The 26,882-nt window shown below is 42.5% G+C and overlaps 1 protein-coding gene across 4 annotated transcripts in view; it reads right to left on the bottom strand.

The window, feature by feature from the left end:
• The window catches only part of DPYD (dihydropyrimidine dehydrogenase), a 1,626,828-nt gene that overhangs the window by 876,512 nt on the left and 723,434 nt on the right, over nt 1–26,882 (bottom strand). The gene's annotated exons all lie outside the window — the stretch shown is intronic.

Below are 26,882 nucleotides of genomic sequence, written 5' to 3' on the forward strand. Positions count from 1 at the left end.
TTTTTAATAAATCCTACTTAAAGGACTAAATTGTTTCTTGAGGAAGCTCAGGCCAAATGAAAGGAACTTTTAATGAGCCAAGCGTTTCTTTTTTAAACAGAACTATTTTATGGAAGGGGAGAGTAAGGGACACCTTCTGCTTACAATGATTAAAGCACAAGATAGCCCCTTATATTATTAGCCTGAATCTGGCTAGTGGGGAAATAGTCAAGGAAAATTAGGATATTTTAAGAACACTATGCAAATATTATACTCACTTGTATACCACAAAATTGTATTCCAAAATAGAAGAAATAACAGGACTCCTGGCAAATATACCCCTCTACAGTTTGACCAATGAACATAAGGAAATTGTTCAAAATGAACATTAACAGGATACCAGGGACATTTTTTAAGGAATATGATCCTCCACTGTTGTCCCGTCTACTGACGGTGATGAAGGAACCTGAGCTGCAGGTCTCTCTCTCCGCATCTATGAGGGAAGCAATAATAGTTCTAATCCTTAAAGATATTATCCACTACTTCTTCATTGATGATTTATACTTAGGATAGGTCATCAATGTCTGATGGGCCGGGGTCCGACACCTGACATCCCGGCCGATCAGCTCTTATCGGTGGTGACCGCTGGCCGAAAGTACACACTTGCGGAGTTGGCGTCTTCTGATAGTGGCCGCTGCAGGGTACTGCACATTCACCTCCTATTCATTTAAATAGAAGGTGGATGTGCGGTATTGCAGTATGAAGCCCCGGCCACTACCAGAAGACAGCCAGCTCTGCAAGTGAGTACTTTCGGAAGGCAGCTGCCATCGGCAAAAATGAAAACAGCTGATCAGCGGGGGTGCGGATGTCAGATATTAGTGACTTCTGGTAAGGAGAGGTCATGAGTGAAGAAGTAATAAACAACCTCTTTAAGTCTGGAAAACATTCCTCTGCACTGAAGTCTTACCATCCAATCTTTCTCATACCAATAGATGTTAAAATATTTGCATTAGTACTAGCCAGTAGACTGGTCACATTGGTAGTGCATGAGGATCAAACGGGGTTTATTCTCACAAGTTCACACCTATAAACCTTAAGGTACCGTCACACTAAGCGACGCTGCAGCGATACAGACAACAATGCCGATCGCTGCAGCGTTGCTGTTTGGTCGCTGGAGAGCTGTCACACAGACAGCTCTCCAGCGACCAATGATGCCGAGGTCCCTGGGTAACCAGCGCAGGAAGTGGACGGCGGGGGACGCGAAGGTGAGCATGTACTGTTTGTTTTTTTACATTTTACACTAGTAACCAGGGTAAACATCGGGTTACTAAGCGCGGCCCTGCGCTTAGTAACCCGATATTTACCCTGGTTACCATTGTAAAACATCGCCGGTATCGTTGCTTTTGCTGTCAAACACAACGATACACGGCGATCTGACGACCAAATAAAGTTCTGAACTTTAATCAACGACCAGCGATATCACAGCAGGATCCTGATCGCTGCTGCGTGTCAAACACAACGATATCGCTAGCCAGGACGCTGCAACGTCACGGATCGCTAGCGATATCGTTTAGTGTGAAGGTACCTTTAGATGCTTTTATTTGTGATTAATACCTTTGTCTAGAGGGAACTGGGGGATGGGAAATTCTGTCTCTAATTGCGGCCAAAGCTTTCACTAACATTGAATGGAATTTCCTGTGTGCCATCTTGGCAAAAATGGGTTTTGTCTTTAGACCTATAAATTTGAATAGACTGTTGTATGTTTATCCAAAAGCAAGAATAAGGGTAAATGGCTGCTTCTCTGAATCCTTTAACAAGAGAATATATACTTGGCAGGGATGTCCTCTTTCCTCCTTATTTTTTGCCAGAGTCATGGAACCCATGGCGTCCTTAATTCGTTCTTTAAATAAATTCCTGGGTTTAGATGTGGATCTATAGGCCAAAGAGTATTTCTGTATGCTGACAACTTACTATTATATTTTGAAATGTCAAGTCCTCTATAATATCAGTAATAAATATTTTTGGGAAGTTCAAGAGATGTTCTGGATTTTTTTAATAACTGGACCAAGTCAGCATTGATTCCAGTGGACCCTCTCACTTCGGAATTTCCTACTTTGCAAGCACAAATTCCAATTGCTAATAAGTTCAAGTATTTGGGAATAGATGAGAGTAGTATACCATTAGATTATTATACTCTCAATTTGGAATCTCTCTTGGTCCTGTTTAGAATAAAAAAGGGCTGGACGATTTCCTTGATACACATAACAATGCGGGATATAGTTAAATTAGTGATGAAATATACAATTGGTGGAGAAAGGTTGAACCTGATGGACCTAAGTCTTTTTCAACCTATTTAGCTATGTAACTATGTAGCTAAATGCTTTGTGCCATCTCTCATGGTCAGTTATCAGCAAAACTATTTCTAAATATTTCTAAATATTTTTCTATCTAGCCATTAAAAGGTATGAAACACTGAGAACTCTCAATTCTAAATATTTTTCCAGCAAAACTCATGTAATTAAAATGGTGCTGATGCCACAGCTCCTTTATTTTCTCCGTAATTCCCCGATCTGGATCCGTAAGCTGATTTTTTTTAAATAGATACTTTATGCAGGGATCTCATTTTGAGAAAACAACATGCCAGAATTAGACTGGAAGTACTTAAAAGGGGGAAAGACGATAGTTGGTTGGCGGTATCCAATGAAATGGCGGTACCCAATGGAATGAAAACTCTGCAAACTTTCCTCAAAAACATGTACTTTCTGCTCAATTTCTGCTCTGAAAATTTTGCAATTATTGGCATCCATTTTATTTGTTTTTTTCTGAATCTGAACTGGGTCAAATTAATATTTTTGTAGAGAAGTAGCATAACTTAAAAGTACTGCAAATGACACCAGATAAGGGAAACAAAGACACCTGCTCTGCAGCATTTTTAACAACTGGTAATAAGCAGTTACAGTCAGAACAAAGTATGGGAAAACAAAAAGGAAAGGAAAAAAGGCTATTAAAAGGGGTAATTAAAATACTAGTTTGCATACATATACAGAAGAAAAACAAAACAACTAAACATCTAACATAATGAATTGTGCTGTAAAGCTCAGCACAGCAGGAAGGTACATTAACTCTGCCATGATGGAAGAAAAAGACAGAGCGTCAAATAAAAATCCTTGTAATTTTCACATCTAAATATATTTACTAGTGCAAAAACTCCCAGTATGAAACGGCAGTTTGGATGATTAATTTTGCCAAATATACTAAATAAGCATGATCGTTTGCAATGCCAAATGTTGTGATTACAATACTAATGCATATGCATCTGAAAACAAAGACTACTGCAGTGGATTTTTTAGGTGGCAGCAAAATAGACTCAGTTGGGCCCCATGAAAATTTTATTTGTAATAGGCAGTAATATTGGAATGCATCTGACATTACAACCAGTTTTCATTTTTAGTGACCAAGGCATGGTCGAGAAAGATGAATACAGTGAATGGCAATAGAGTCAGGAGGAAGAAGAAGTGGAAATGCAGCAAAAATAGTGTTTGTAATCTGCACAGTTCAACATGGTAAAGGGCGATATTTGCTGCAGATTTAAGATCTACAGTGCCGGTCAATATACTGTATAGTAATTCTTGAAAATCCCAATAGTAGATAAAGAGAAACAAATTAAACAAAGATATTAGACCTTGTCATTTTTTAATTGAGGAAAATGATCCAATATCTCATGTCTGTGATTGGCAACTTTTGTGAATCTTTAGGATTAGCAGGTAATTTGAAAGTGAAAATAGTATGCTGTTTTCAGTCAGTAGGTTAACAATTCAATGTGAGGGGGTAACCTGTTTTATAACGGAGATCTATCAAAGTCTAATCCTTACAACACGTTTGTGCAAATGTAAAAGTGATTTCTTTGGACCTCAAAATAAGAGTTATTGATGCTCATCAGGCTGAAGAAGGTTACAAAACCATCTCTAAATAACTTGGATTCCACAGTCACCCAGACCAATATTACATTACCCAGAAGTGGGTGACAAACAAATATCACTCCAAGAGGAAGATGTATTATAGTCAGTAAGGTAGCAAAGGAGCCCAACGATGTCATTAAGCAACTACCGGCCTCACTAACATTGGCCATACTAATGCTTATCAGTGCATCGTCAGGAAGAAACTGAACAGCAATGGCTTGCAAGACAGGTTTGAAGGAGAAAGCCACTGCTCTCAAAAAGGCCTTCTTTAAGCGTCCGCACAAAACATGTACGTTAAAAAACTGTACCGGTGTGTTAGGGCTAGCGGAACGCACCAAATAATTAGAGAAAAGGAATAAGGTGTGTTCGCAGCCCGGGGTCCACTGTCCAGAGATGGAACCTGCTGCTAAGCAATGACGGACTATATGGCGGTACAATGAGGATACACACACGGGTTAGCTTCACCCTGTGTGAAAGAAGCGAACTGTTATGACCCCAGTGGACAGGGTCTCAGAGGAACGTGTAAGTCTGCGAGATACAAAAATCCAGCTCATAGGGCTGTGGTAACTGGGTTGACCAAATAGCTACTCCTAACGCCAACACTAGAAGTAGCCGGGGATCATGCCTACGGTGATCGCTAGATGACTCGCGCCAGCCGGAGAATCTAACTACCCCTAGGAGAAGAAAACAAAGACCTCTCTTGCCTCCAGAGAAAGGGACCCCAAAGCAAGATACAAGCCCCCCACAAATAATAACGGTGAGGTAAGAGGAAATGACAAACACAGAAATGAACCAGGTTCAGCAAAGAGAGGCCAGCTTACTAATAGCAGAATAAAGCAAGATAACTTATCTGGTCAACAAAAACCCTATAAAAATCCACGCTGGAGATTCAAGAACCCCCGAACCGTCTAACGGTCCGGGGGGAGAACACCAGCCCCCTAGAGCTTCCAGCAAAGGTCAGGATACAGATTGGAACAAGCTGGACAAAAATACAAAACAAAACCAAAGCAAAAAGCAAGGAAGCAGACTTAGCTTGAAATACAGGAACCCGGATCAAAGGACAAGAGCACAACAGATTAGCTCTGAATTCAACGATGCCAGGCATAGAACTGAAGGTCCAGAGAGCTTATATAGCAACGCCCCTGAACTAACGGCCCAGGTGAGCATATAGGAGAAGACAGAAGCTCCAGTGTCAAATCACTAATGACCACTAGAGGGAGCAAAACGCAAATTCACAACAGTACCCCCCCCCTTAGTGAGGGGTCACCGAACCCTCACCACGACCACCAGGGCGATCAGGATGAGCGGCGTGAAAGGCACGAACTAAATCGGCCGCATGAACATCAGAGGCGACCACCCAGGAATTATCTTCCTGACCATAGCCCTTCCACTTGACCAAGTACTGAAGCCTCCGCCTGGAGAGACGAGAATCCAAGATCTTCTCCACCACGTACTCCAACTCGCCCTCAACCAACACCGGAGCAGGAGGCTCAGCAGAAGGAACTACAGGCACAACGTACCGCCGCAACAAGGACCTATGAAACACGTTGTGGATAGCAAACGACACAGGAAGATCCAGACGAAAGGATACAGGATTAAGGATTTCCAATATCTTGTAAGGACCAATAAAACAAGGTTTAAATTTGGGAGAGGAAACCTTCATTGGAACAAAGCGGGAAGAAAGCCACACCAAATCCCCAACATGTAGTCGGGGACCCACACCGCGGCGGCGGTTGGAAAAGCGCTGAGCCCTCTCCTGTGACAACTTCAAGTTGTCCACCACAAGATTCCAGATCCGCTGCAACCTATCCACCACAGAATCCACCCCAGGACAGTCAGAAGGTTCCACATGACCCGAAGAAAAACGAGGGTGGAAACCAGAGTTGCAGAAAAACGGTGAAACCAAAGTGGCGGAACTAGCCCGATTATTAAGGGCAAACTCAGCCAACGGCAAGAAGGTCACCCAATCGTCCTGATCAGCAGAGACAAAACACCTCAAATAAGCCTCCAAAGTCTGATTAGTTCGCTCCGTCTGTCCATTAGTCTGAGGATGGAAAGCAGACGAAAACGACAAATCAATGCCCATCCTACTACAAAAGGATCGCCAGAATCTGGAAACAAACTGGGATCCTCTGTCTGACACAATATTCTCAGGGATGCCGTGCAAACGAACCACGTTCTGGAAAAACACAGGAACCAGATCGGAAGAGGAAGGCAGCTTAGGCAAAGGAACCAAATGGACCATCTTGGAGAAGCGATCACATATCACCCAGATAACAGACATGCCTTGAGACACCGGAAGATCAGAAATGAAATCCATGGAGATATGTGTCCAAGGTCTCTTAGGGACAGGCAAGGGCAAGAGCAACCCGCTGGCACGAGAACAGCAAGGCTTAGCTCGAGCACAAGTCCCACAGGACTGTACAAATGACCGCACATCCCTTGACAAGGAAGGCCACCAAAAGGATCTGGCCACCAGATCTCTGGTGCCAAAAATTCCTGGGTGACCTGCCAACACCGAGGAATGAACCTCGGAAATGACTCTGCTGGTCCACTTATCAGGCACAAACAGTCGGTCAGGTGGACAAGAATCAGGCCTATCAGCCTGAAATCTCTGCAACACACGTCGCAGATCTGGAGAAATAGCTGACAAGATAACTCCATCCTTAAGAATACCAACAGGTTCAGCGACTCCAGGAGCATCAGGCACAAAGCTCCTGGAAAGAGCATCGGCCTTCACATTCTTTGAACCTGGTAAATACGAGACAACGAAGTCAAAACGGGAGAAAAACAATGACCAGCGGGCCTGTCTAGGATTCAGGCGTTTAGCAGACTCGAGATACATCAGATTTTTGTGATCAGTCAAGACCACCACACGATGCTTAGCACCCTCGAGCCAATGACGCCACTCCTCAAATGCCCATTTCATGGCCAACAACTCCCGATTGCCCACATCATAATTTCGCTCAGCAGGCGAAAACTTCCTAGAGAAAAAGGCGCAAGGTCTCATAACAGAGCAACCAGGGCCTCTCTGCGACAAAACGGCCCCTGCTCCAATCTCTGAAGCATCCACCTCAACCTGAAAGGGAAGCGAGACATCAGGCTGGCACAAAACAGGCGCCGAAGTAAACCGACGTTTCAACTCCTGGAAAGCCTCCACGGCAGCAGGAGCCCAATAAGCCACATCGGAGCCCTTCTTGGTCATATCCGTCAAAGGTTTCACAATGCAAGAAAAATTAGCGATAAAACGACGGTAGAAGTTAGCGAAACCTAAGAACTTCTGAAGACTCTTAACTGACGAGGGCTGAGTCCAATCAAGAATAGCTCGGACCTTGACTGGGTCCATCTCCACAGCAGAAGGGGAAAAAATGAACCCCAAAAAGGGAACCTTCTGTACACCAAAAAGACACTTTGAGCCCTTGACAAACAAAGAATTTTCACGCAAAATTTTAAAGACCATCCTGACCTGCTCCACATGCGAGTCCCAATTATCAGAAAAAAACAGAATATCATCCAGATAAATGATCAAAAATTTATCCAGATAGTTCCGAAAAATGTCATGCATAAAGGACTGAAAAACTGAAGGGGCATTAGAGAGCCCAAAAGGCATCACCAAGTACTCAAAATGACCTTCGGGCGTATTGAATGCGGTTTTCCATTCATCACCTTGCTTAATGCGCACAAGGTTGTACGCACCACGAAGGTCTATCTTGGTGAACCGCTTGGCACCTTTAATCCGGGCAAACAAGTCAGACAACAGCGGCAAAGGATACTGAAATTTGACAGTGATCTTATTTAAAAGCCGATAGTCAATACAAGGCCTCAAAGATCCGTCCTTTTTAGCCACAAAAAAGAATCCCGCACCAAGAGGGGAAGAAGACGGACGGATGTGTCCTTTCTCCAGAGACTCCTTGATATATGAACGCATAGCGGTATGTTCAGGTATCGACAGATTAAACAGTCTTCCCTTAGGAAACTTACTGCCTGGAATCAAATCTATTGCACAGTCACATTCCCTATGAGGAGGCAATGCACTGGACCTGGACTCGCTAAAGACATCCTGATAATCAGACAAGTACTCCGGAACTTCCGAAGGCGTAGAAGAAGCAATAGACACAGGCAGGGAATCCTCATGAATACCACGACAGCCCCAACTAGACACTGACATAGCCTTCCAGTCAAGGACTGGATTATGGGTCTGTAACCATGGCAGCCCCAAAACAACCAAATCATGCATTTTATGTAGAACGAGAAAACGTATCACCTCGCGGTGTTCAGGAGTCATGCACATGGTAACCTGTGTCCAATACTGCGGTTTATTTTCTGCTAATGGCGTAGCATCAATACCCCTAAGAGGTATAGGATTTTCTAATGGTTCAAGAATAAAACCACAGCGCTTAGCAAATGAGAGATCCATAAGACTCAGGGCAGCACCTGAATCTACAAACGCCATGACAGGATAAGATGACAGTGAGCAAATCAAAGTTACAGACAGAATAAACTTAGGATGCAAATTACCAACGGTGACAGGACTAACAACCTTAGATATACGTTTAGAGCATGCTGAGATAACATGTGTAGAATCACCACAGTAGTAGCACAAGCCATTCTGGCGTCTATGAATTTTCCTCTCATTTCTAGTCAGGATTCTATCACATTGCATCAAATCAGGTGTCCGTTCAGACAACACCATGAGGGAATTTGCGGTTTTTCTATCACATTGCATCAAATCAGGTGTCCGTTCAGACAACACCATGAGGGAATTTGCGGTTTTGCGCTCCCGCAACCGCCGGTCAATTTGAATAGCCAGGGCCATGGTATCATTCAGACCTGTGGGAATAGGAAAACCCACCATAACATTCTTAATGGCTTCAGAAAGGCCATTTCTAAAATTAGCAGCCAGTGCACACTCGTTCCAATGTGTCAGCACGGACCATTTCCGAAATTTTTGGCAATACACTTCAGCCTCGTCCTGGCCCTGAGACATAGCCAGCAAGGCTTTTTCAGCCTGAATCTCAAGATTGGGTTCCTCATAAAGTAAACCGAGCGCCAGAAAAAACGCATCAATATCAGCCAATGCCGGATCTCCTGGCGCCAACGAAAAAGCCCAATCTTGAGGGTCACCCCGTAAGAATGAAATAACAATTTTTACTTGTTGAGCAGAGTCTCCAGACGAACAGGGTCTCAGGGACAAAAACAATTTTCAATTATCCCTGAAATTCCTAAACTTAAATCGGTCTCCTGAAAACGGTTCAGGAATCGGTATCTTGGGTTCAGACCTAGGATTTCTGATAACATAATCTTGTATACCCTGCACACGAGCAGCAAGCTGGTCCACACTTGTAATCAAGGTCTGGACATTCATGTCTGCAGCAAGCTTAAGCCACTCTGAGGTAAAGGGGAAAAGAAAAAAAAAAAAAAAAAAATGAGAGAGAAAAAAAAACTCAAAATTTTCTTTCTTATAATCCCACTTCTGCAATGCATCAAACATTCAATACTGGCCTGGCATACTGTTATGACCCCAGTGGACAGGGTCTCAGAGGAACGTGTAAGTCTGCGAGATACAAAAATCCAGCTCATAGGGCTGTGGTAACTGGGTTGACCAAATAGCTACTCCTAACGCCAACACTAGAAGTAGCCGGGGATCATGCCTACGGTGATCGCTAGATGACTCGCGCCAGCCGGAGAATCTAACTACCCCTAGGAGAAGAAAACAAAGACCTCTCTTGCCTCCAGAGAAAGGGACCCCAAAGCAAGATACAAGCCCCCCACAAATAATAACGGTGAGGTAAGAGGAAATGACAAACACAGAAATGAACCAGGTTCAGCAAAGAGAGGCCAGCTTACTAATAGCAGAATAAAGCAAGATAACTTATCTGGTCAACAAAAACCCTATAAAAATCCACGCTGGAGATTCAAGAACCCCCGAACCGTCTAATGGTCCGGGGGGAGAACACCAGCCCCCTAGAGCTTCCAGCAAAGGTCAGGATACAGATTGGAACAAGCTGGACAAAAATACAAAACAAAACCAAAGCAAAAAGCAAGGAAGCAGACTTAGCTTGAAATACAGGAACCCGGATCAAAGGACAAGAGCACGACAGATTAGCTCTGAATTCAACGATGCCAGGCATAGAACTGAAGGTCCAGAGAGCTTATATAGCAACGCCCCTGAACTAACGGCCCAGGTGAGCATATAGGAGAAGACAGAAGCTCCAGTGTCAAATCACTAATGACCACTAGAGGGAGCAAAACGCAAATTCACAACACGAACCCTGTTGCGTCACATGGCCGCAGTACCACACAAAACAGAAATAATAATATAGTAGCACGAGAGTGCATGCGATGCCACACTGGCAGACGCCACTAACCACCCAGACTTGGGTTTGGAAAGCGCGGTGATAGCGCACGGTGCTGCACTGGCGGTCACAGCAATAGACGCTGTTTGTGTACTTGTGTTGGTAACAAGTCGGGCGCTAGATTACAATCATCCTCCTTACGCGAGCATTCAAACACAAGGGAGGGGATGATTAAAGAGTGACTTTCACTCACAACACACACACACGTAAACAAGTGTATACTAGCGCATGGCCGTACGAACCTTTTATAGCTGCAACAAGTTCAGGACCTTCCTAGAGGACCAATGAGAACTGCTACAGAAACTGAGCAACTTCAAGACCTTCCTGGAGGACCAATAGGAGCTACTGCAGTACCTGAGCATGTGACCCCAGACCTCCACTGCTCAGAAGGGGAAAAGCAGTCCCAGAGACGTCTGCTTGCCGCTGATCAACACAGGCTACAGCAGCATAGCCTGGATGGGTAGCAGTAACCCTTTGCACAGAATCAGACTGAGCGAGACACTGGGACCGACGTCTCTGCTGAGCAGGCTCCACTGCTGATGCAGAATGAGAGACCGTAGCAGACAAGGTTCGAGATTTCCCCTGGGCAGGAACTCGACTCCTAACACGGTGTCAACAGTATTTTCTGTCAGTGTTTCAACTGTGTGTCCCTCTTTACTATCACTGTGCTCATCATTGTCTTTCTGGTATGGATAAAGAAAGAAAGAAATTTCAAAGCTTCTCCTATACTTTGCAATTTTAAACATGGACAGCACACAGACATACGTTTTTTAACGGACCCATAGACTTGCATTGGCCCTTGTCATCCATGCTGCCAGAAAAAAATTGAGATGTCTCTGTCTGTTTTGCATGTGCACATGGTCCATGTAAAAGCATGCACATGTGCGCAGCAGCATTGGTTACAATTGGTAAGTGTAGTATCCATGAAAAAGTTTGATACCACACGTACTGGAGACATGAAAGTGTGAAGGGGACCTAAGGAACATTGCAGTCCATAAGCAGTTTGCTAAACATCATCTGGACAAGTCAGAAGACCATTGGAACAATGGTTTGTGGACAGCTGAGACCAAAATAGAGCTTTTTGGTTTAAATGAGAAGTTTTATGTTTGGAGAAAGAAAAATATTGCGTTATAGCTTAAAAAGGTTATACCATCTGTGAAAGTCATCAGTAATTTCATGGCTTGGGCCTGTATTGCTGCATCTGGCCTACAAGCCTACAACCTGCAGTAATCACCGATCGACCAAACCGCTGCATGACCAGCTCTATCCTCACCTACTGTATCCTCACCCATCCCTTGTAGATTGTGAGCCCTAACGAGCAGGGTCCTCTCTCCTCCTGTACCAGTTATGACTTGTATTGTTTAAGATTATTGTACTTGTTTTTATTATGTATACCCCTCCTCACATGTAAAGCGCCATGGAATAAATGGCGCTATAACAATAAATAATAATAATAATAATAATAATAATAATAATAATCTGGCCAGGACATCTTACCACTATTTATGGAACAATCAATTCTGAGGTCCAGATCAGACAAAATTCGAATTTGCATGTACAATGTAGATTTTCACTGGAAATTTGATTCACAGAGAAATTCTTCTACACAAATTGAATGTCCATTATTACACACTGGAATTTTTCTAGACCTAAGAGCATAAACAGCGTAAAATGTAAAAAAAAAAAGATTTATACTCATCAAAGCTAGAAATCCAGGCACAGAGTGAAGAGGTCTGGATTGGTTCTTCACAAATGTGCGTGAGATCATGAATGCCTCGTGAATAGTGTTGAGCGATACCGTCCGATACTTGAAAGTATCGGTATCGGATAGTATCGGCCGATACCCGAAAAGTATCGGATATCGCCGATACCGATACCCGATACCAATATAAGTCAATGGGACACCAAGTATCGGAAGGTATCCTGTATGGTTCCCAGGGTCTGAAGGAGAGGAAACTCTCCTTCAGGCCCTGGGATCCATATTAATGTGTAAAATAAAGAATAAAAATACAAAATATTGATATACTCACCTCTCCGACGCAGCCTGGACCTTACCGATGTAACCGGCAGCTTCCGTTCCTAAGAATGAGCGCTTGAAAGACCTTAGATGACGTTGCGGCCTGTGAGGTGAGTATATCAATATTTTTTATTTTTATTCTTTATTTTACACATTAATATTGATCCCGATACCGATTCCCGATATCACAAAAGTATCGGATCTCGGTATCGGAATTCCGATACAGCAAATATCGGCCGATACCCGATACTTGCGGTATCGGAATGCTCAACACTACTCGTGAACTTTTCCTCTCACCATCGCGGACCTCATCAGAGCTGGAAGTGCCCGCCTAGTGTGAGGAGGCCTTTGAATTAAGTGCATTAGGCAGTTTTCAAAAGATATAAAGAGGATTGGACAGGTGACAATGAGAAGTGAATGATCCGGAAAGGTGAGTATATGTATTTTTTCATTTTTCATACTTTGATAATATTATTGATGTAATATTGGATGATTTTCAAAGTCTCTTATTTTTTAATAACTTGTTTAATTTTATTCTTTTTGTCTACTTTTAGGACCTGTACGAAAATCTGATGTCATTTACAGTAGGTCAAATTAATGCAGAAATATGAAAAATTCTGAAGGTTTAACACATTTTCGAGCACCACTGCACACTTCTGAAAATCTCATGCGCAGTGTTGCTACTGTAACGCACAATGGACAGAATATGGACATAAAATCCTCTGTGCATGTTCCCAGTTGGAGCATAACTTTAGGGAATATGCACATGTAGCTCAACCATTGGGGATTTTCAGTGCAGTTTTGCAGAATAAAAATCCATTGCTTAGGAAAGTGGATGACAGTTTAACAAAGTTCATTTTCACACTGTGGGAAAAAATATATGTGTGGAAAAGTGGTGCAAATTTTAAATCTGCAACATCTAAATTCTCTCTGCAGATTTTCACCATGGATTTTACAATACAAAGGGTGAAATCCAAAATGATATTTCCAACAAAATCCTCATGTAAATCATGCAAAGCTTTCAAAAGATGCTGCAAGAAATGTCAGCAAATCTGCGGTTATTTTTTTCCTTTCAGCTTAGCAGATAAAATTAATGGGAATTTAAAATGTGGATATTAAAGAGTGTTTCTATCCAAGAAATAACCACTTTTATATTAAAGGAATTATCCACTACTTTTAACGTTTCTCCATTTCAATAAGCCAAGTCAAATAAACAATTGCATAATTGTTTTTTTTTTGCTAAAGTTGCTTCAAAATGTGTATCACTCGGAGAAACACTTATCTTTGCTTTCTCTTGATATCCTTTGAAGTCCTCTTTGATCTTCTCCCTCAACAACAAACTTTATTATTATTTATTAAAATATAGCCCTAAATTCAGGCAGGCAATATATGAAGAATAAACCATGGTAGGGAATAGAATTGGTTGGTAGTATGCATAATAGGAATTCCCTAAAAATCCCTGAATGGACTCCCTACTTACCGTAACCACGGAAGTTGGTGCTCCATGTATGATGAATGAGATTTGGCACCCCCGATCCTCATTGTCTATCCCTACTACTTCTAGTTAGTGGGGAAAGATGATATGGAGCTAAGATGTCATACCTCATTCATTATATATAGGGTCTCTACCTCCACAGTTAAGAAGGGAATCCATTCAGGAGTTAGTATTGACCTTCCAGTGTACATACTACCAACCAATTATTTTCCTTACTGTAGTTTGTTTTTCACTTAGTGCCTCACTTTATGAATATGTTTTAATAATTAAAAATAAAAGTTGAGGCTAAAGGATATGTTTATTCATGCAAGAATTATTTTAAGTTCCTGTATAATTGTTGTAACATTACACATGTAAACTGCTCAAACAATCCAGCATAACCATGTCACTATCCTTGGGGTAGGGCTCGCATGCCAGTGTCCTAACCGAGTATCTTCAGCGTGCTCGAAAAATATGTTTGAGTTCCTGTACCTGTATGTCTCGCAGCTGTTCAACAGACACAACACGTGCAGAGATTGCCTGTTTGTTAGGCAATTCCTGTATGAGATGTGGATGTCTAACAGCCATGTGACAGGCAGGCACAGGAATTCAAACATATTTTTCAAGCACGCCGAAGACACTCGGTTTGCACCTAATCATTCTCGGATATCACCTTATCCGAGCACATTCGCTAATCACTAGCAGGTATGAGTTTCTAAAAGGTCATATGAGAATGAGTTTTCTGTATTTTTACCTCTTTAAATATGTCTTTTCCAGAAACTAATGGAACAAAAGTTTAACCTTTTTTAGTTCTTAGAAGCTTTTGTTGTAGAAGTCATCATGCTACAAATCATTCATCCAATATTACACCATCACAAAATTAAGAGGATCATGGTTATAGTAAAGGGGTATTTCACTTTTATGATATTGATGACCTACCTTGGACATAGGTCATCAGCATGAAATAATTTGTGGTCTTCCACCCAACACACCCACCGATCAGTTGTTATCAGCTCCTACACTGACTGGATGTAAACAGTTGCTGAACTTAACAGTACAGTTCTGTTGGGTGTGGTGGGTCCCTGGCTGGTGGCTTTACATCAGGTAATTATGCTTTTCTTTTTATATACAGTGGGCATATGATCTCACTCCCCGGCACTACGACTGGCGGTGATCTTGCACCCTTTGTTTATATATCTTTATACTCTGTGATTTTGCACATTTGTGGCTATTTACTAATTTATGGGGATACTTTATATGTATATGGTGCATGACCGCTATCAGCCGCTATGTTGGTGGTATCATAGGTTGTATACAGGATCGCCTAATATATGCTATAAGTACTAAATGATACTGTGGGAGGTAACTGTATGTCCATTTAGCTATGTTCTCCAGCCATACCTGACGGTTGTTCCTGCACTTTGTTGTTGTTTTTCCCCTTACTTTTTATACATGTTTTTTATCGTTGTTATAAATAAAGGTTATATGAATATAATTGGTTCTTCTGCAGCCACTCACAAAGATGGTCACACACTGGACCTCATCTTCACCCGCCTCTGCTCCCTATCTAACCTCTCTAACTCACCTCTTCCACTCTCTGACCACAACCTTCTCACATTCTCATCTCTCTCCACTCCATGTCTAGAGTCCCCACCCCACAAACTTTCACACCCTCGCAGAAATATTAAACATCTTGACCTACATTCATTCTCTGAATCCCTCCTCCCTCTCACAGACATAAGTTCCATACACAATGCGGATGACGCTGCCGCTCTATATAACACCACAATAGCTGTAGCTTTGGAATCTGCTGCCCCACTTACACATACCAAAGCTCGCAAAATCAACAGACAGCCCTGGCACACCAGCCTGACCAAAGAACTGAGGCGAGCTTCCAGGGCTGCTGAGCGCAGATGGGAAAGATCCCACTCCAAAGACCACTTCATCGCATTCAAACAGTCCCTCACTACTTTCAAGACCACACTCGCCACAGCTAAACAAACCTACTTCTCATCTCTCATATCCTCCCTGTCTCACAACCCTAAACAGTTATTCAACACCTTCAATTCTCTCCTCCGTCCCGCAGCACCTCCTCCCTCCCCACTTATCTCTGCTGAAGACTTTGCCTCATTCTTCAAGCAGAAGATTGATAACATCAGAGACAGTTTTGGTCAACAACCCCCAGAGCCCTTCCTCCCAACTTCCCTACCCTCCACCTCCAAAACCAACTTCCCCACCATTACAGAAGATCAACTCTCCACTCTACTCTCAAGATCGCATCTCACCACCTGTGCACTTGACCCGCTCCCATCCCACCTCATCCCAAACCTCACCACAATCTTCATCCCAACCCTAACCCATCTCTTCAACCTATCACTAACAACTGGTGTTTTCCCCTCAAGCTTTAAACATGCCTCCATCACACCTATCCTCAAAAAGCCCTCTCTTGACCCATCCTCTGTATCTAGCTATCGCCCTATATCACTTCTCCCCTATGCCTCAAAACTACTGGAACAACACGTCTACCTTGAACTGTCCTCCCATCTCTCTTCTTGCTCCCTCTTTGACCGCTTACAATCTGGCTTCCGGTCACACCACTCCACTGAAACTGCCCTAACTAAGGTCACCAACGACCTCTTAACAGCCAAGAGCAAGCGACACTACTCTGTTCTCCTCCTCCTCGACCTGTCGGCTGCCTTTGACACAGTGGACCATTCCCTATTATTACAGACCCTCTCATCCCTTGGCATCACAGACTTGGCCCTATCCTGGATCTCATCATACCTAACAGACCGGACATTCAGCGTCTCCCACTCACACACCACCTCCTCACCTCGCCCCCTATCTGTCGGAGTCCCACAAGGTTCAGTCCTTGGGCCCCTGCTCTTCTCCATTTACACCTTTGGCCTGGGACAGCTCATAGAATCTCATGGCTTTCAGTATCACCTCTATGCTGATGACACACAGATCTACATCTCTGGACCAGATATCACCTCCCTACTAACCAGAATCCCTCAATGTCTGTCCACTATTTCATCCTTCTTCTCCGCTAGATTTCTGAAACTTAACATGGACAAAACAGAATTCATCATCTTTCCCCCATCTCACGTGACCCCCCCAACGAACCTATCCATTACAGTACACGGCTGCCCACTCTCCCAAGTCCCACAAGCTCGCTGCCTCGGGGTTATCCTTGACGCTGATCTCTCCTTCAAACCACATAACCAAGCCCTTTCCACTTCCTGCCAACTTCAACTCAAAAATATTGCACGAATCCGTTCATTCCTCAACCAAGAATCTGCAAAAACCCTAGTCCATGCCCTCATCATCTCTCGCCTTGACTACTGCAACCTCCTGCTCTGTGGCCTCCCCTCAAACACTCTCACACCCCTCCAATCTATTCTAAATTCTGCTGCCCGACTAATCCACCTGTCCCCCCGCTATTCTCCGGCCTCTCCCCTCTGTCAATCCCTTCACTGGCTCCCCATTGGCCAGAGACTCCAGTACAAAACCCTAACCGTGACGTACAAAGCCATCCACAACCTGTCTCCTCCTTACATCTGTGACCTCATCTCCCAGTACTTTCCTACACGCAACCTCCGATCCTCACAAGATCTCCTTCTCTACTCCCCTCTTATCTCCTCTTCCCACAATCGTATACAAGATTTCTCTCGCGTATCGCCCCTACTCTGGAACTCTCTACCGCAACATATCAGACTCTCACCTACCATCGAAACCTTCAAAAAGAACCTGAAGACCCACCTCTTCCGACAAGCCTACAACCTGCAGTAACCACCGATCGACCAAACCGCTGCATGACCAGCTCTATCCTCACCTACTGTATCCTCACCCATCCCTTGTAGATTGTGAGCCTTCACGGGCAGGGTCCTCTCTCCTACTGTACCAGTTATGACTTGTATTGTTCAAGATTATTGTACTTGTTTTTATTATGTATACCCCTCCTCACTTGTAAAGCGCCATGGAATAAATGGCGCTATAACAATAAATAATAATAATAATAATAATAATAATAATAATTGGTTGTGCTTAGTGTTAACTTTTGGAGTTTCGGATCATGGTTATAGTAAAGGGGTGTTTCACTTTTATGATATTGATGACCTACCTTGGACATAGGTCATCAACATGAAATCATTTGTGGTCTTCCACCCAACACACTCACCGATCAGTTGTTATCAGCTCCTACACTGACTGGATGTAAACAGTTACTGAACTTAACAGTACAGTTCTGTCAGCTGGTTAGTGACCACTGCAGGGTACTACAAATCAAGTCCTACTATGTCCTTTTAAATGAGTAGAAGTTGATCAGCAGTATCAAACATATGGCACAGTTGAGCTTTTCAGCTCTGCACCTGTTTACATCTGGTTGATGCAGGGGGATCCAGGGATTTGGACTTCATCAATCTGATATTGATGACATATTCTACAGAGTGGGCGATTTATATGGATACACCTAAATAAAATAGGAATGGTTGGTGATATCAACTTCCTGTTTGTGGCACATTAGTAAATGTGAAGGAGGAAACTTTTCAAGATCGGTGGTGACCATGGCGGACAATTTAAGTTGGCCATTTTGGATCCAACTTTATTTTTTCCAATGGGAAGAGGGTCATTTGACACATCAAGCTTATTGAGAATTTCACAAGAAAAACAATAATGTGCTTGGTTTTAATGTAACTTTATTCTTTCATGAGTTATTTACAAATTTATGACCACTTATAAAATGTGTTCAAAGTGCTGGCCATTGTGTTGGATTGTCAATGCCTCCCTCTTCTCCCTCTCCTGACACACTGATAGCAACACTGCAGAAGAAATCCTAGTCTAAGGGGGTCAGATTCCTTGTAGGAATGCTCGGACCTGACACCCATAATGTGGTGGTGCACCATCTTGCTGGAAAAGCTCAGGGAATGTGCCATCTTCAGTGCATAAAGAGGGCAACACATCATCATGTAGCAATTTCAGATATCCAGTGGCATTGAGGTTTCCATTGATGAAGAATGGCTCCACTATCTTTGTACCCCATATACCACACCATACCATCAATTATTGGTGTCAGGTCTGAGCATTCCTACATGAACAGTTTCCTGGAAAGTGGATTGGTCATCATGGGTCAGTTGAATGGCCACCAAGGTCTCCCAATCTGACCCCCTTAAACTTTTATCTTTGGGTCATCTGAAGGCAATTGTCTATGCTGTGAAGATACGAGATATGCAGCATCTGAAACAATGGATACTGGAAGCCTGTGCTAGCATTTCTTCTGCGGTGTTGCTATCAGTATGTCAAGAGTGGGAGAAGAGGGTTGCATTGAAAATCCAACACAATGGGCAGCACTTTGAACACATTTTATAAGTGGTCATAAACTTGTAAACAACTCATGAAAGAATAAAGTTACGTTAAAACCAAGCACACCATTGTTTTTCTTGTGAAATTCTCAATAAGTTTGATGTGTCAGATGAACCTCTTCCCATTGGAAAAAATAAAGTTGGATCCAAAATGGCTGACTTCAAAATGGCCGTTATGGTCACCACCCTTCTTGAAAAGTTTCCCCCCTCCCATATACTAATGTACCACAAACAGGAAGTTGATATCACCAGCCATTCCCATTTTGTTTAGGTGTATCCATATAAATGGCCCACCCTATATAGATAGGTCTCCAATATCATGGTACTTGAAAATCACATTAACTCCTTTCCGATGTTTGGCATAATACTACGCACAAGTCATAATCCCTCTCTTTGATGTGGGCTCTGTCGCTGAGCCCACATCTTTCCCGCCTGGTGGTCGGCGCTCATAGCAAGTGAGCATATCTGCTACATAAAAGCGATCTGACCATCGCTTATATGTAGCAGAGCCAATCAAATTAGTGCAGCTTTTAGTCTCCCATGGAGACTATTAAAGTATGCAAAAAGTAAAAAAAAATTAAAAAAATATTAAAAAATGAAAAAAATCTAAAAGTTTAAATCACCACCCTATCACCCCATTCAAAATAAAACAATAAAATATTAAATATACACATATTTGGTACCACCTTCTTCAGAATCGCACGATCTATCAAGATAAAAAAAAGAATTAACCTAATAGCTAAATGGCATACTGAGAAAAAAAATCAAAATGTCAGAATTACATTTTTGGTCGCCGCTACATTACACTAAAATGCTATAATGGGCGATCAAAAGATCGTATCTACACCAAAATGGTATCAATAAAAACGTCAGCTCAGCGTGCAAAAAATAAGCCTAAGATCATGAAAAATGGAGATGTAACAGGTCTCGGAAAATGGCTCCATTTCTTTTTATTACCAAAGTTTGGATCTTTTTTCACCGCTTAAATAAAATATAACCCAGACATAGTTGGTGTCTATGACCTTGTAATGACCTGGAGAATCATTGTTGCTGGTCGGTTTTAGCATTTAGTGAACATGGTTAAAAAAAAAAAAAAAAAACAAATGTGGAATTGCACTTTTTTTGCAATTTCACCACACTTGGAATTTTTTCCCCAGTTTTCTGTACATGATATGTTAAAACCAATGATATTTTTCAAAAGTACATCTCATCCCGCAAAAAACAAGCCATCACTCGGCCATTTTGACCAAAAAAGTTATGGCTCTGGGAAGAAGGGGAGTAAAAAACGAAAATGCAAAAACAAAAATACCTCTGGCCGTTAAGGGGTTAAAACACTAATACTGGTGTTTTTAACCCCTTCCCGACATTTGACGTACTATCCCGTCGAGGTGGGGTGGGCCCGTATGACCGCCGACGGGATAGTACGTCATCATCGATCAGCGGCGCTCACGGGGGGAGCGCGGCCGATCGCGGCCGGGTGTCAGCTGCATATCGCAGCTGACATCCGGCACTATGTGCCAGGAGCGGTCACGGACCGCCCCCGGCACATTAACCCCCGGCACACCGCGATCAAACATGATCGCAGTGTACCGGCGGTATAGGGAAGCATCGCGCAGGGAGGGGGCTCCCTGCGGGCTTCCCTGAGACCCCCGGAGCAACGCGATGTGATCGCGTTGCTCTGAGGGTCTCCTACCTCCCTCCTCGCCGCAGGTCCCGGATCCAAGATGGCCGCGGCATCCGGGTCCTGCAGGGAGGGAGGTGGCTTACCGAGTGTCTGCTCAGAGCAGACACTTGGAAAGCCTGCAGCCCTGCACAGCAGATCGTCGATCTGGCAGAGTGCTGTGCACACTGCCAGATCAATGATCTGTAATGTCCCCCCCTGGGACAAAGTAAAAAAGTAAAAAAAAAAATTTTCCACATGTGTAAAAAAAAATAAAAAAAAAATTCCTAAATAAATAATAATAAAAAAAATATATTATTCCCATAAATACATTTCTTTATCTAAATAAAAAAAACAAAACAATAAAAGTACACATATTTAGTATCGCCGCGTCCGTAACGACCCAACCTATAAAACTGCCCCACTAGTTAACCCCTTCAGTAAACACCGTAAGAAAAAAAAAAAAAAAACGAGGCAAAAAACAACGCTTTATTACCATACCGCCGAACAAAAAGTGGAATAACACACGATCAAAAAGACTGATATAAATATCCATGGTACCGCTGAAAACGTCATCTTGTCCCGCAAAAAAAAAGCCGCCATACAGCATCATCAGCAAAAAAATAAAAAAGTTATAGTCCTGAGAATAAAGCGATACCAAAATAATTATTTTTTCTATATTTTAGTTTTTATCGTATAAAAGCGCCAAAACATAAAAAAATGATATAAATGAGATATCGCTGTAATCGTACTGACCCGACGAATAAAACTGCTTTATCAATTTTACCAAACGCAGAACGGTATAAACGCCTCTCCCAAAAGAAATTCATGAATAGCAGGTTTTTGGTCATTCTGCCTCACAAAAATCAGAATAAAAAGCGATCAAAAATGGTCACGTGTCCGAAAATGTTACCAATAAAAACGTCAACTCGTCCCGCAAAAAACAAGACCTCACATGACTCTGTGGAGCAAAATGTGGAAAAATTATAGGTCTCAAAATGTGGAGACGCAAAAACTTTTTTGCTATAAAAAGCGTCGCTGGTTTCACACTTGCGTTTTTGTCTGCAGCGTTTTTTGCACAAAAAAACGCATGCGTTTTTTCCCTATATTTGACATTGAAAACGCATGCGGTTTTTTTGTACGCGTTTGGTCGCGTTTTCAAACGCATGCGGTTTTTTTCTGCATGCGTTCATTTTCAGAAATACAACCTGCAGTATTTTCTTGCGTTTTTAAGCACATGCGTTTGTTTGCGTTAAAAACGCATGCATTTTTATCGAAAAAAAAACAGAAAACACACTGAAAAGCCACCCACCACCATCAAGGTGATAAAGGGATCCAAACCCTAACCCTAACTCTACCCCTAACCTCACCCCTAACCGTTTAATGAACATTTTCTGACAGTCATAGTGCCACGTATTTCAGTGCCACGTATTTCAGTGCCACGTATTTCAGTGCCACATATTTCAGTGCCACGTATCACGTATTTCAGTGCCACGTGTTTCAGTGCCACGTATTTCAGTGCCACGTATTTCAGTGCCACATATTTCAGTGCCACGTATTTCAGTGCCACGTATTTTAGGGCCACGTATTTCAGTGCCACGTATTTCAGTGCCACGTGTTTCAGTGCCACGTGTTTCAGTGCCACGTGTTTCAGTGCCACGTATTTAAGTGCCACGTATTTAAGTGCCACGTATTTAAGTGCCACGTATTTCAGTGCCACGTATTTCAGTGCCACGTATCACGTATTTCAGTGCCACGTGTTTCAGTGCCACGTATTTAAGTGCCACGTATCACGTATTTCAGTGCCACGTATTTCAGTGCCACGTATTTCAGTGCCACGTATTTCAGTGCCACGTATTTCAGTGCCACGTATTTTAGTGACACGTATTTTAGTGACACGTATTTCAGTCACGTTTAGGGTTAGGGTGAGGGGTAGGGTTAGGGTTAGGGCTAGGGTTGGAGGTAAAGTTAGGGTTAGGGTTTGGATTACATTTACGTTTGGATTAGGGTTGGGATTAGAATTATGGGTGTGTCAGGGCTAGGGGTGTGGTTAGGGTTACCGTTGGGATTAGGGTTAGGGGTGTGTTTGGGTTAGGGTTTCAGGTAGAATTGGGGAGTTTCCACTGTCCAGGCACATCAGGGGCTCTCCAAGCGCGACATGGCGTCCAATCTCAATTCCAGCCAATTCTGCGTTGAAAAAGTAAAACAGTGCTCCTTCCCTTCCGAGCTCTCCCGTGCGCCCAAAAAGGGGTTTACCCCAACATATGTGTTATCAGCGTACTCGGGACAAATTGAACAACAACTTCTGGGGTCCAAGTTCTCTTGTTATCCTTAGGAAAATAAAAATTTGGGGGGCTAAAAATCATTTTTGTGGGAAAAAAAAGATGTTTTATTTTCACGGCTCTGTGTTATAAACTGTAGTGAAACACTTGGGGGTTCAAAGTTCTCACAACACATCTAGATAAGTTCCTTGGGAGGTCTAGTTTCCAATATGGGGTCACTTGTGGGGGGTTTGTACTGTTTGGGTACATCAGGGGCTCTGCAAATGCAACGTGACGCCTGCAGACCAATCCATTTAAGGCTGCATTCCAAATGGCGCTCCTTCCCTTCCGAGCTCTGTCATGCACCCAAACAGTGGTTCCCCCCCACATATGGGGTATCAGCGTACTCAGGACAAATTGGACAACAACTTTTGGGGTCTAATTTATCCTGTTACCCTTGTAAAAATACAAAACTGGGGGCTAAAAAATCATTTTTGTGAAAAAAAAAAAGAATTTTTATTTTCACGGCTTTGCGCTATAAACTTTAGTGAAACACTTGGGGGTTCAAAGTTCTCAAAACACATCTAGATAAGTTCCTTGGGAGGTCTAGTTTCCAATATGGGGTCACTTGTGGGGGGTTTGTACTGTTTGGGTACATCAGGGGCTCTGCAAATGCAACGTGACGGCTGCTGACCAATCCATTTAAGTCTGCATTCCAAATGGCGCTCCTTCCCTTCCGAGCTCTGTCATGCGCCCAAACAGTGGTTCCCCCCCACATATGGGGTATCAGCGTACTCAGGACAAATTGGAAAACAAATTTTGGGGTCCAATTTATTCTGTTACCCTTGTAAAAATACAAAGCTGGGTGCTAAAAAATCATTTTTGAGAAAAAAAATAAAAATTATTTTCACGGCTCTGCGTTATAATCTGTAGTGAAACACTTGGGGTTCAAAGCTCTCAAAACACATCTAGATAAGATCCTTAGGGGGTCTACTTTCCAAAATGGTGTCACTTGTAGGGAGTTTCAATGTTTAGGCACATCAGGGGCTCTCCAAACGCAACATGGCGTCCCATCTCAATTCCAGTCAATTTTGCATTGAAAAGTCAAATGGCGCTCCTTCCCTTCCAAGCTCTGCCATGCGCCCAAACAATGGTTTACACCCACATATGGGGTATCAGCGTACTCAGGACAAATTGGCCAACATTTTTTGGGGTCCAATTTCTTCTCTTACCCTTGGGAAAATAAAAAATTGGGGGCGAAAAGATCATTTTTGTGAAAAAATATGATTTTTTATTTTTACGGCTCTGCATTATAAACTTCTGTGAAGCACTTGGTGGGTCAAAGTGCTCACCACACATCTAGATAAGTTCCTTAGGGGGTCTACTTTCCAAAATGGTGTCACTTGTAGGGAGTTTCAATGTTTAGGCACATCAGGGGCTCTCCAAACGCAACATGGCGTCCCATCTCAATTCCAGTCAATTTTGCATTGAAAAGTCAAATGGCGCTCCTTCCCTTCCAAGCTCTGCCATGCGCCCAAACAATGGTTTACACCCACATATGGGGTATCATCGTACTCAGGACAAATTGGCCAACATTTTTTGGGGTCCAATTTCTTCTCTTACCCTTGGGAAAATAAAAAATTGGGGGCGAAAAGATCATTTTTGTGAAAAAATATGATTTTTTATTTTTACGGCTCTGCATTATAAACTTCTGTGAAGCACTTGGTGGGTCAAAGTGCTCACCACACATCTAGATAAGTTCCTTAGGGGGTCTACTTTCCAAAATGGTGTCACTTGTAGGGAGTTTCAATGTTTAGGCACATCAGGGGCTCTCCAAACGCAACATGGCGTCCCATCTCAATTCCAGTCAATTTTGCATTGAAAAGTCAAATGGCGCTCCTTCCCTTCCAAGCTCTGCCATGCGCCCAAACAATGGTTTACACCCACATATGGGGTATCATCGTACTCAGGACAAATTGGCCAACATTTTTTGGGGTCCAATTTCTTCTCTTACCCTTGGGAAAATAAAAAATTGGGGGCGAAAAGATCATTTTTGTGAAAAAATATGATTTTTTATTTTTACGGCTCTGCATTATAAACTTCTGTGAAGCACTTGGTGGGTCAAAGTGCTCACCACACATCTAGATAAGTTCCTTAGGGGGTCTACTTTCCAAAATGGTGTCACTTGTAGGGAGTTTCAATGTTTAGGCACATCAGGGGCTCTCCAAACGCAACATGGCGTCCCATCTCAATTCCAGTCAATTTTGCATTGAAAAGTCAAATGGCGCTCCTTCCCTTCCAAGCTCTGCCATGCGCCCAAACAATGGTTTACACCCACATATGGGGTATCATCGTACTCAGGACAAATTGCACAACATTTTTTGGGGTCCAATTTCTTCTCTTACCCTTGGGAAAATAAAAAATTGGGGGCGAAAAGATCATTTTTGTGAAACAATATGATTTTTTATTTTTACGGCTCTGCATTATAAACTTCTGTGAAGCACTTGGTGGGTCAAAGTGCTCACCACACATCAAGATAAGTTCCTTAGGGGGTCTACTTTCCAAAATGGTGTCACTTGTAGGGGGTTTCAGTGTTTAGGCACATCAGGGGCTCTCCAAACGCAACATGGCGTCCCATCTCAATTCCAGTCAATTTTGCATTGAAAAGTCAAATGGCGCTCCTTTCCTTCCGAGCTCTGCCATACGCCCAAACAGTGGTTTACCCCCACATATGGGGTATCAGCGTACTCAGGACAAATTGTACAACAACTTTGGGGGTCCATTTTCTCCTGTTACCCTTGGTAAAATAAAACAAATTGGAGCTGAAATAAATTTTGTGTGAAAAAAAGTTAAATGTTCATTTTTATTTAAACATTCCAAAAATTCCTGTGAAACACCTGAAGGGTTAATAAACTTCTTGAATGTGGTTTTGAGCACCTTGAGGGGTGCAGTTTTTAGAATGGTGTCACACTTGGGTATTTTCTATCATATAGACCCCTCAAAATGACTTCAAATGAGATGTGGTCCCTAAAAAAAAATGGTGTTGTAAAAATGAGAAATTGCTGGTCAACTTTTAACCCTTATAACTCCGTCACAAAAAAAAATTTTGGTTCCAAAATTGTACTGATGTAAAGTAGACATGTGGGAAATGTTACTTATTAAGTATTTTGCGTGACATATGTCTGTGATTTAAGGGCATAAAAATTCAAAGTTGGAAAATTGCAAAATTTTCAAAATTTTCGCCAAATTTCCATTTTTTTCACAAATAAACGCAAGTTATATCGAATAAATTTTACCACTAACATGAAGTACAATATGTCACGAGAAAACAATGTCAGAATCGCCAAGATCCGTCAAAGCGTTCCAGAGTTATAGCCTCATAAAGGGACAGTGGTCAGAATTGTAAAAATTGGCCCGGTCATTAACGTGCAAACCACCCTTGGGGGTGAAGGGGTTAAACAGTGGTAGATAATGATCAGTTCTAACGATGATACATTTTTAACAATTTTAAAGGTCTAAGAAACCATTAGCATGTGCAAGTCAGCAAAAATGATCATTACTTTTAAATGCAAAAAATGAACAGCAAATAAAGTCTTAAAAATAGATATTTTTATTTTATATATAACTGCTGTGAACATTTAGAAAGGTGGAAAAAATGCCAATTCAAGCTTGGAAATCAAGTGCGATTACAAGTGTGATTACATTTTAGCATGATCCATGGCTTGTATGGTTGTGCTATTCCGTCGTCAAAATTGTTATAGCTGAATCTTTGCTTTGGCTCATTTTTATTGGCTCGCCTCCACTCCAGGACATTGG

Source organism: Ranitomeya variabilis, chromosome 8 (assembly GCF_051348905.1).
Source record: "Ranitomeya variabilis isolate aRanVar5 chromosome 8, aRanVar5.hap1, whole genome shotgun sequence".
NCBI classification, from domain to species: domain Eukaryota; kingdom Metazoa; phylum Chordata; class Amphibia; order Anura; family Dendrobatidae; genus Ranitomeya; species Ranitomeya variabilis.